We start from the raw sequence: 9,733 nt of genomic DNA, 5'->3' as shown, positions 1-9,733 counted from the left end.
GGCGAGAGAAGACCACGACAACGGGAGGCGAGCGGGCAGGAGGCCGGACAGCGGCCAGCTCCCCGGCGAGAAGCGGAGGCGGAGGACGGACCCACCGTGAACTCGGGCCGCGCCTTTGCGCGAGAGATGGCAGGACGGAGGAGGTGAGGTCGACGAGCGACTTGAACCCCGCGAGAGGGAGGAACGAGGGGAGGGCCGAGAGCCCGCGGAGGAAGACCTGAGACCTCGGTGAGAGGGGGTAGACGTCGACCGGAGCCCCCACCGCCACACCGGAACACGCGCGCGGGGTTAATCCCACCGCCAGGGCACCCACCTCAGCGCCCCGGCAGACCCCAACACGCGCCTTCCCGACGGACGACGGGGCCGGACGGGCCCCCCACAGACGCACCTCGGACAGCAGGCCTCCACACCGGCGGGACAATGACCGCTGCTAGCCTCTTTCCCTTTGCCCTCGCGGGGCAACCTTTTCACCTCGCACGCAGCCCTCTCCAAGACCGCGCAAGGCGCCGGCCACGGCCGCAGGGCCGGGACGCCCTCCAAACCACAGCTTCTCCCGCCCGCCGAGCCGGCTCCCTACCCCTCCGCCCCCCAAGACCCCGCTGACCGCCCGGACGCGTGCGTGCCCGGCCGCCCCCCATGCGGGGGGTCCGGCAGCACGGCCACGGGTCTGCCAGGGGGAGAGGGGGGGAGAGGAAAAAGTACCGGCCGCGGCGAGCGGGGAGGGGGAACGACACAGCAGAACGAGGGCCGACGACGACGGCAAGGGCGGCCGCGGCAGGGCCCCTCCCGGAAGGGGGAAACCTCACAAGGGACCGAGAGGCCGCTCGGACAACGGGCCGGACAGGGCACGCGAGGCAAAACCGGCGGGAATCACACTGCACCACTCCCCTGGGCAGTCCCACCACGCCCGCAGCGCCGAGGCGACCCGAAACCTGACGGCCCCCCGGGAGCCCGAGGAGGCGACACCAACACGAGAGAGAGCGATGTCCACGCACCGATGCCGACCGACGAAGACCCACGAGCGGCAGCGGGTCCCCACGTCCGACGACGCGCCGGACGCGGCCAACAGCCGTCCTCCCACAAAACGGCCCGCCCCCGAGAGCGAGATTCAACCAACGCCAGACGCGGACCCTCTCGCCCCCGAGGAGGGGGAAGGAGGGCTCCCGCGATTCCGCCAGCCGTGGGAACGCTGCCACGGGAAGGGGGGACGAGGCGACAGCCACACAGCCCGAGAAGCACACAGCACGCAACACGCGCGGCACAGGCCCGCGTCGCGGGAGCGGCCAAAGTCGTGGACGCGAGCGAGAGGGACGCACGCGACGGAAGGCGCGGGTGAGGCACGGGAAGACGGGCGGGACCCGGGAGCCCACCGTCGCCTCCCCAACACCCCATCCCGCGGCGGCCCCCAGGAGGGGAGGAAGGTACCGCGCACGCGGGGGTGTGCACGGAGCCCTTTCCCCAGCCACCACCACACAACCGGGCCGACCGGCCACACGGCCCCGCAACCACGGCAGGACGACCGACAGGCTCTGCCCCGCGTGATCCCTCCCCAAACTCGGAGCGGGGAGGCGCGGGCCGCAGTAGACGAGAGAGCAAACGCTGCGCGCGCAGGAGGTGGTCAGGGGGCGAGCCCTCGAGGGGACCGACCGGGAGAGACCCCTCGAGACCCACACCCTTTCCGGAAGATAGCTAGAGAAGGCAACTTTCTCACTGAGGGCGGGACGGACCCAAAACCCCGACGAGCTCCGGCAACCGAGAGAATACGTGCGACAAGCGCACACACAGGGAAGCGAGAAGACCCACGACGCGGGGGTCCGCGCGGGGGGGTCTGCGGCAACAGGAAGGTTCCCTTCCAAGGGTACTTTGAGCATCCGCGGACAGAGGAGACCCTGCAACCGGTCCCCCCCGAAAGGCCAGGCCCCCCCCAAGCTCCCCACAAGGAAGCAAGGAGTTTCACAAAACTTCTCAAAAAGGCCAGCCGCGACCGCTCAGCACCAACCCTACGCGCAAGGTCCGCGAGTGCGCGGGGCTGGGCGCTCACCCGACGAAGGGGGCTTGTTTTTCCTAGCCCCCTCCTCTCTCCTCGACCCCCCTTTCACGGGCTTCCCGGACACGAACGGGAAGGCACAGAGCCAGACAGATAACCGGCAACCGAGAGAGGATGCGTGCGACAAGAGAAGACCCACACGCGGGCATCCGCGCGGGGGGATCTGCGGCAGCAGGAAGGTTCTCTTCCAGGGGTATTTTGAGCATACGCGGACAGAGGAGACCCTGCAACAGGTCCCCCCCGAAAGGCAGGCCACTGCCACTCTCCAAGCTCCACACGAGGAGCAAGGAAGCTTCACGAAACTTTTCAAAAAGGCCAGCCGCGACCGCTCAGCACCATCCCTACGCGCAAGGTCCGCGAGTGCGCGGGGTGGGCGCTCGCCCAACGAAGGGGGCTTTTTTTTTTAACCGCCCTTCCTCTAATCCTCGACCCCCCTTTCATGGGCTTCTCGGACACAAACGGGAAGGCACACAGCCAGACGGAGCACCGGAGGCACGCCAGGAAACGGGAAGCGCCACCACCAACTCAGAAGCGGGCACCTAGGTGGCAAAACCTGGAACGATCCAGGAGCACCTCTGCAAGAAACAGAACGCGCGTGCACACACCAGACGGGAAGGTTATGCATCGCCACCAGCCAACATTCCCCGGCTCAGGGAAGATGGGCAAGCGATCCACGAGGACCACGCGAACCACTGCGAGAAGTGCGCGCGGGTCAGTGCTCGGGCCGGAGAGCCGCACCCCTGCCTTCCACACACCACCGGAATACGGATAGGGTGGAGAGACGAGGGGCCCGCTGGCAGAACGAGAAGAGCGGCCGCCATTCGCCATGAATGTCCGTCCCTCGCCTGGCGCGGCTTAGGCCCTGGCCCGAAGAGAACTCAGGAGCACCACATCGATCTAAGCAGAGTGAGCGACAACACGCAACCGGGAGAAACAAGCGAGATAGGCACGTCTTACACGCGGGGCAAGACAGTACGGATCCGGGCAGAGACACAACGAAGGTGCTGCCACAAAAAAAAAAGTGCACTCGGGAGGCACGTGGCAGGAAGACTCAGACACCACAATCAAGAGAGGAGGATTCGGGACTCTCCACCTCCCCCCCCGCCAAAAAAAAAAAAAAATGCACTCGGGAGGCATGTGGCAGGAAGAACCAAGACACCGCAGACAGGAGAGTGGAGGATTCGGGACTCTCCACCTCCCCCCCGCCAAAAAAAAAAAAAATGCACTCGGGAGGCATGTGGCAGGAAGAACCAAGACACCGCAGACAGGAGAGTGGAGGATTCGGGACTCTCCACCTCCCCCCCGCCAAAAAAAAAAAAAAAAAAAAATGCACTCCGGAGGCATGTGGCAGGAAGAACCAAGACACCGCAGACAGGAGAGTGGAGGATTCGGGACTCTCCACCTCCCCCCCGCCAAAAAAAAAAAAAAATGCACTCGGGAGGCGTGTGGAAGACGTGGAAACGAAAGACAGTGGAGGTTCGGGACTCCCAGGAAAAAAAAAAAAAAAAAAAAACAGCGGGAGGAACACAAAACACTAGCACCAGACAGCTGGCTGCAACCATTCCACACAGGACACAGGTGTGACAACGACAACGTGGAAATCGGGAAAAACGCCTGAGAACGCAGCAATATCATAGCCCCTGGTTGTCACAAGCTGCCCAGCAAGCGCACACACAAACGGGAAGCAAAAGCACGGAAAGCAGGAAGCATGTCTCGGGCACAGTTTCAGGCAAGGCGACAGACCCAAGCCGATATGCAAAGAAAAATAGGCTGGACAAGCAAACAGCCTTGATTGAAAGGGTCTTTTCTCTTTAGTGTCCTTTAGTGTCCTTTAGTGTAAATAGGGAAAGGACAGCGTGTCACTACATATCTCCAGGTCCAATAGGAACAGATAGAATAGATCAAAACCATAAAAATGACAGGGAGGAAGATGACAGCCCACAGAGAACAACTGGAAGTCATACATGGGGGGGTGGCCCAAAAATGTCCCCATGAAGAAAAGAACCGGACGTCAAACGAACAACTGGTCGACCTGACAACCGGGAATACTCAAAATACCGATAGGTAAATGAAAAAAAGGCGGGACCATAGCTTTCCCTCGGCTTCAGAAGTAAAGCGCCCCCGGTGACAAAGACAGAGAGGGCTTCTGGAGAAAAAAAAGATCCGACACTCCAGCTGGCCCGGCCACATCGGCTTGTAAGCCGGGCCCGTCGCGTCCTCTCGGACTCAGAAGTACAGTGACACCCGTGACAGGGTCACGGAGGGCTTCTGGAGGAAAAAAAGATCCGACACTCCAGCTGGCCGGGCCATATCGGCTTGTAAGCCGGGCCCCTCGCGTCCTCTCGGACTCAGAAGTACAGTGACACCGGTGACAGGGACAGAGAGGGCTTCTGGAGGAAAAAAAGATCCCAACCTCCAGCTGGCCGGGCCACATCGGCTTGTAAGCCGGGCCCGTCGCGTCCTCTCGGACTCAGAAGTACAGTGACACCGGTGACAGGGTCACGGAGGGCTTCTGGAGGAAAAGATCCGACACTCCAGCTGGCCGGGCCACATCGGCTTGTAAGCCGGGCCCGTCGCGTCCTCTCGGACTAAGAAGTACAGTGACACCGGTGACAGGGACACGGAGGGCTTCTGGAGGAAAAAAAGATCCGACACTCCAGCTGGCCGGGCCATATCGGCTTGTAAGCCGAGCCCCTCGCGTCCTCTCGGACTCAGAAGTACAGGGACACCGGTGACAGGGACAGAGAGGGCTTCTGGAGGAAAAAAAGATCCCAACCTCCAGCTGGCCGGGCCACATCGGCTTGTAAGCCGGGCCCGTCGCGTCCTCTCGGACTCAGAAGTACAGTGACACCGGTGACAGGGTCACGGAGGGCTTCTGGAGGAAAAGATCCGACACTCCAGCTGGCCGGGCCACATCGGCTTGTAAGACGGGCCCGTCGCGTCCTCTCGGACTAAGAAGTACAGTGACACCGGTGACAGGGACACGGAGGGCTTCTGGAGGAAAAAAAGATCCGACACTCCAGCTGGCCGGGCCATATCGGCTTGTAAGCCGAGCCCCTCGCGTCCTCTCGGACTCAGAAGTACAGGGATACCGGTGACAGGGACAGAGAGGGCTTCTGGAGGAAAAAAAGATCCCAACCTCCAGCTGGCCGGGCCACATCGGCTTGTAAGACGGGCCCGTCGCGTCCTCTCGGACTCAGAAGTACAGTGACACCGGTGACAGGGTCACGGAGGGCTTCTGGAGGAAAAGATCCGACACTCCAGCTGGCCGGGCCACATCGGCTTGTAAGCCGGGCCCGTCGCGTCCTCTCGGACTAAGAAGTACAGTGACACCGGTGACAGGGACAGAGAGGGCTTCTGGAGGAAAAAAAAAAAAAAAAAGATCCGAACCTCCAGCACCGGGCCACGTCGGCTTGTAAGCCGGGCCCGTCGCGTCCTCTCGGACTCAGAAGTACAGGGACACCGGTGACAGGGACAGAGAGGGCTTCTGGAGGAAAAAAAAGATCCCAACCTCCAGCTGGCCGGGCCACATCGGCTTGTAAGTCGGGCCCGTCGCGTCCTCTCGGACTCAGAAGTACAGTGACACCGGTGACAGGGACACGGAGGGCTTCTGGAGGAAAAAAAGATCCGACACTCCAGCTGGCCGGGCCATATCGGCTTGTAAGCCGAGCCCCTCGCGTCCTCTCGGACTCAGAAGTACAGGGACACCGGTGACAGGGACAGAGAGGGCTTCTGGAGGAAAAAAAGATCCCAACCTCCAGCTGGCCGGGCCACATCGGCTTGTAAGCCGGGCCCCTCTCGTCCTCTCGGACTCAGAAGTACAGTGACACCGGTGACAGGGACAGAGAGGGCTTCTGGAGGAAAAAAAAAAAAAAAAAAAAGATCCGAACCTCCAGCACCGGGCCACGTCGGCTTGTAAGCCGGGCCCGTCGCGTCCTCTCGGACTAAGAAGTACAGTGACACCGGTGACAGGGACAGAGAGGGCTTCTGGAGGAAAAAAGATCCCAACCTCCAGCTGGCCGGGCCACATCGGCTTGTAAGCCGGGCCCGTCGCGTCCTCTCGGACTCAGAAGTACAGTGACACCGGTGACAGGGACAGAGAGGGCTTCTGGAGGAAAAAAGATCCCAACCTCCAGCTGGCCGGGCCACATCGGCTTGTAAGCCGGGCCCGTCGCGTCCTCTCGGACTCAGAAGTACAGTGACACCGGTGACAGGGACACGGAGGGCTTCTGGAGGAAAAAAAGATCCGACACTCCAGCTGGCCGGGCCACATCGGCTTGTAAGCCGGGCCCGTCGCGTCCTCTCGGACTCAGAAGTACAGGGACACCGGTGACAGGGACAGAGAGGGCTTCTGGAGGAAAAAAGATCCCAACCTCCAGCTGGCCGGGCCACATCGGCTTGTAAGCCGGGCCCGTCGCGTCCTCTCGGACTCAGAAGTACAGTGACACCGGTGACAGGGACAGAGAGGGCTTCTGGAGGAAAAAAAAAAAAAAAAGATCCGAACCTCCAGCACCGGGCCACGTCGGCTTGTAAGACGGGCCCGTCGCGTCCTCTCGGACTCAGAAGTACAGTGACACGGTGACAGGGACAGAGAGGGCTTCTGGAGGAAAAAAAAGATCCCAACCTCCAGCTGGCCGGGCCACATCGGCTTGTAAGCCGGGCCCGTCGCGTCCTCTCGGACTCAGAAGTACAGTGACACCGGTGACAGGGACACGGAGGGCTTCTGGAGGAAAAAAAGATCCGACACCCCAGCTGGCCGGGCCACATCGGCTTGTAAGCCGGGCCCGTCGCGTCCTCTCGGACTCAGAAGTACAGTGACACCGGTGACAGGGACACGGAGGGCTTCTGGAGGAAAAAAAGATCCGACACTCCAGCTGGCCGGGCCACATCGGCTTGTAAGCCGGGCCCGTCGCGTCCTCTCGGACTCAGAAGTACAGTGTCCCGGGTGACAGGGACAGAGAGGGCTCCTGGAGGAAAAAAAAAAAAAAAGATCTGAACCTCCAGCACCGGGCCACGTCGGCTTGTAAGCCGGGCCAGTCGCGTCCTCTCGGACTCAGAAGTACAATGTCCCCGGTGACGGGGACAGAGAAGGCTTCTGGAAGAAAAAAAAAATAAAAATGCGTAGGACTTTAAGCCTTCTGGTCGACCTAATAACGTCGCCACCAACCTTCTATTTCCCCAAAGGGCGCGCAGCAACTCGGTCTGCTTTGCCCATCTCCCGGTACAACCTCCTTGGTACAGACTGTCCCTCCACACGACACCATCTCCGATACGCCCCGCCTGCTTGCCGGGTCTCATGTCACCCTGGCCGCCTCACCACAGGCACTTCCCTCCTCTGTGTCACCAAGCGGAGACGGCAGGAGCGTTGCGGAAACTTGTCACCACTAGGTGTCGCCCGACAACGGTCTCCATCAACCAAACAAACCAATACAGATCGCTCACGCGCCGCCACATTCATTCACTCATTCGGTCTCTCCCGAGGGTCCTCCCGAGCTCAGGGTGGGACACTCGCGCACGCACCACGGAGCAGCGTACCCACCCACCACTTCTCCCGAGTGGCACAAACGGTCCCCATCGTCCCGCCCGAACATAGCGAACGCGGGCTAGACTCGGGCACCCAAAAACGAAAGTAGGACAGTGAGTGGTGAAAACAGGCGAAACCGTTCTCTAAGTCAAAGTACGTGGCTGGCGAATCGGTCTGCGGGGCGAGGGAACAGGCACAATTAGGGGAACGGAGCACAGTATAGGAAGGGAGCATCTAAGCACGGTGTCAGTGGAAGGTGGCGGCGACCTCAGTTCCACCCCATTTAGGTCTCATTTTTAAAACACTCTACCGCTTGGGGTTTGTTGTTTTCTGGGGCTCGCTGCCACCGCCCGCCGGCCACTCACCCGCCCGCCCACCCGCTGGCTCGCCCTCCCCCCCCCCCCCCCGCCCGCCCGCCCGCCCGCCCGCTCGCTCGCTCGCTCGCTCGCCCTCCCCGCCCCCGCCCGCCCGCCCGCCCGCTCGCTCGCTGGCTCGCCCTCCCGCCCGCCCCCTTTTCCAAGACTAAATTCAGAGTTAAAACAGTGGTGGAATGGTTAAAATGCCCGTTTGTATTTATTTTTTTCTAGGAGTACCCCTTCATAGTGATTTGCTTTCACTTTGGCCAGAAAAATATTTATTTTATGCACGACTTCCCCTCGTCCTCGCGAGCGTGTGTGTGTGTGTGTGTGTGTGTGTGTGTGTGTGTGTGTTTTGGTTTTTTTGTTTGTTTGTTTGTTTGTTTGTTTGTTTGTTTGTTTTGTTTTTTTTCTGAGAGCATACTAGATCACCTCTCGGAATGGGAACAGTAAGGGGGTGGGGAGAGACGACTGATCAAAGAATCAGTAACTCTGCAGGGTGGGGTTGGTTGGCAAAGGGGTTTCCTTCAGAGGTTGGAGAATATATAGCCAGCCACCTTGGGAAGATTGCTAAAGAGAGTCAAGCCTCTCTTGCTCTCTTTTCTTGGCCTCCCTGCCCTGCCTCATAATAAAAGGTGAAGAAAGGCCAAAGACATGGAGGAGAAGGGAGGGGGAGGAAGATAACAAGTATGATATTAAAATAATTTTTGATAGACTCACGCACTCAGGAAGAGAACATGAGAGCCTCAGTGGGACCCTGTGTCTGGGTCCCTGAGGGTAAGGGAAGCATAACAATCCGTAGGTCTTTCTGGCTAGCAGGTAAAATTAAATCAAATGAAAAAGTGAAGTAAAAATCGATTCGAGGAAGATAACAAGTATGATAGTAAAATAATTTTAATATTTTAAATGTTCCAGGACAGCCAGAACTATAAAGAGAAACCCTGTCTCAAAAAACAAAATCAAAAACAAAAACAAAAACAAAAAAAAAAACCCTAAAAATAAAAAAGAATTAGAAAAAAGATTACAGAAATCAAACACTAGCCCAATAGATGGCAAGTCACTGCAATCACAGCAGAAATATTACACACACACACACACACACACACACACAGACAAACTCTGTCATAAAATCCAACGTGCCTTCATGATCAAAGTTCGATAGTACTAGAAGAAACATATGTCTGAAAATAAAAGCCAGAACCTTCTCTGCTTCTGTTTTCTTTTGCCTCAAGATTGGGTTTCTCTGGATGTAGCCCTGGCATCCCTGCCTGGAACTTACTCTGTAGGCTTGGGTAGCCTCAAACTCACCCAGGTCCTCTCTGCCTGCCTGCCTACCTGCCTACCTACACTCTGCCACCCACACAGCCAGGCAGAAGCTAGAATCTTTTTTTATTTTTGGCCTTCTTTTCATTTATTTGTTTGTTTGTTATTATTACTATTAGTTTTCAATGTAAGTGTGTGTGTGTGTGTGGGGGGGGTGCTCTATCTGCTGCCTAGATGACTGCATATCAGAAGAAGGCACCAGAAAATAGGTGAAGCCACCATGCAGTTCCTGAAAATTAATTTAAAAAAAAAAAAAAGGAAATTCAAATCACATAGTAGGTAGATATCTGCGCAGCTGTCAGAGTGCTGTTTAAGGCTTACTGTAAATAATAAAAATTGTTATGTGTCTTTTATCCAAAAACAGAAGGGAGGTGGTGTACCTGCATATCTGTTCCTTTCTACTTCCTTGTTCTGTCACTAATTTGCATATTGACCTCAAGAAGATGGAAGGCGACAAGTGGGTGGCAGCCATCTTGTCCTCTG

The 9,733-nt window shown here is 58.2% G+C and overlaps 1 long non-coding RNA gene across 1 annotated transcript in view; it reads right to left on the bottom strand.

The window, feature by feature from the left end:
• Positions 1-7,654, bottom strand: part of LOC147000085 (uncharacterized) — a 20,878-nt gene extending 13,224 nt beyond the window's left edge. The window contains exon 1 of the long non-coding RNA XR_015046237.1: positions 7,587-7,654. This is a non-coding gene — a long non-coding RNA (uncharacterized LOC147000085). The remainder of the gene's footprint in view (positions 1-7,586) is intronic.
• Positions 7,655-9,733: the final 2,079 nt, after the last annotated feature.

Source organism: Mus caroli, unplaced genomic scaffold (assembly GCF_978045245.1).
Source record: "Mus caroli unplaced genomic scaffold, Mus_caroli_1 scaffold_21, whole genome shotgun sequence".
In the NCBI taxonomy this organism is placed as follows: Eukaryota; Metazoa; Chordata; class Mammalia; order Rodentia; family Muridae; genus Mus; species Mus caroli.
The sequence above is the reverse complement of the archived record's forward strand: the minus strand, read 5'-3'. Positions and strand labels throughout refer to the sequence as shown.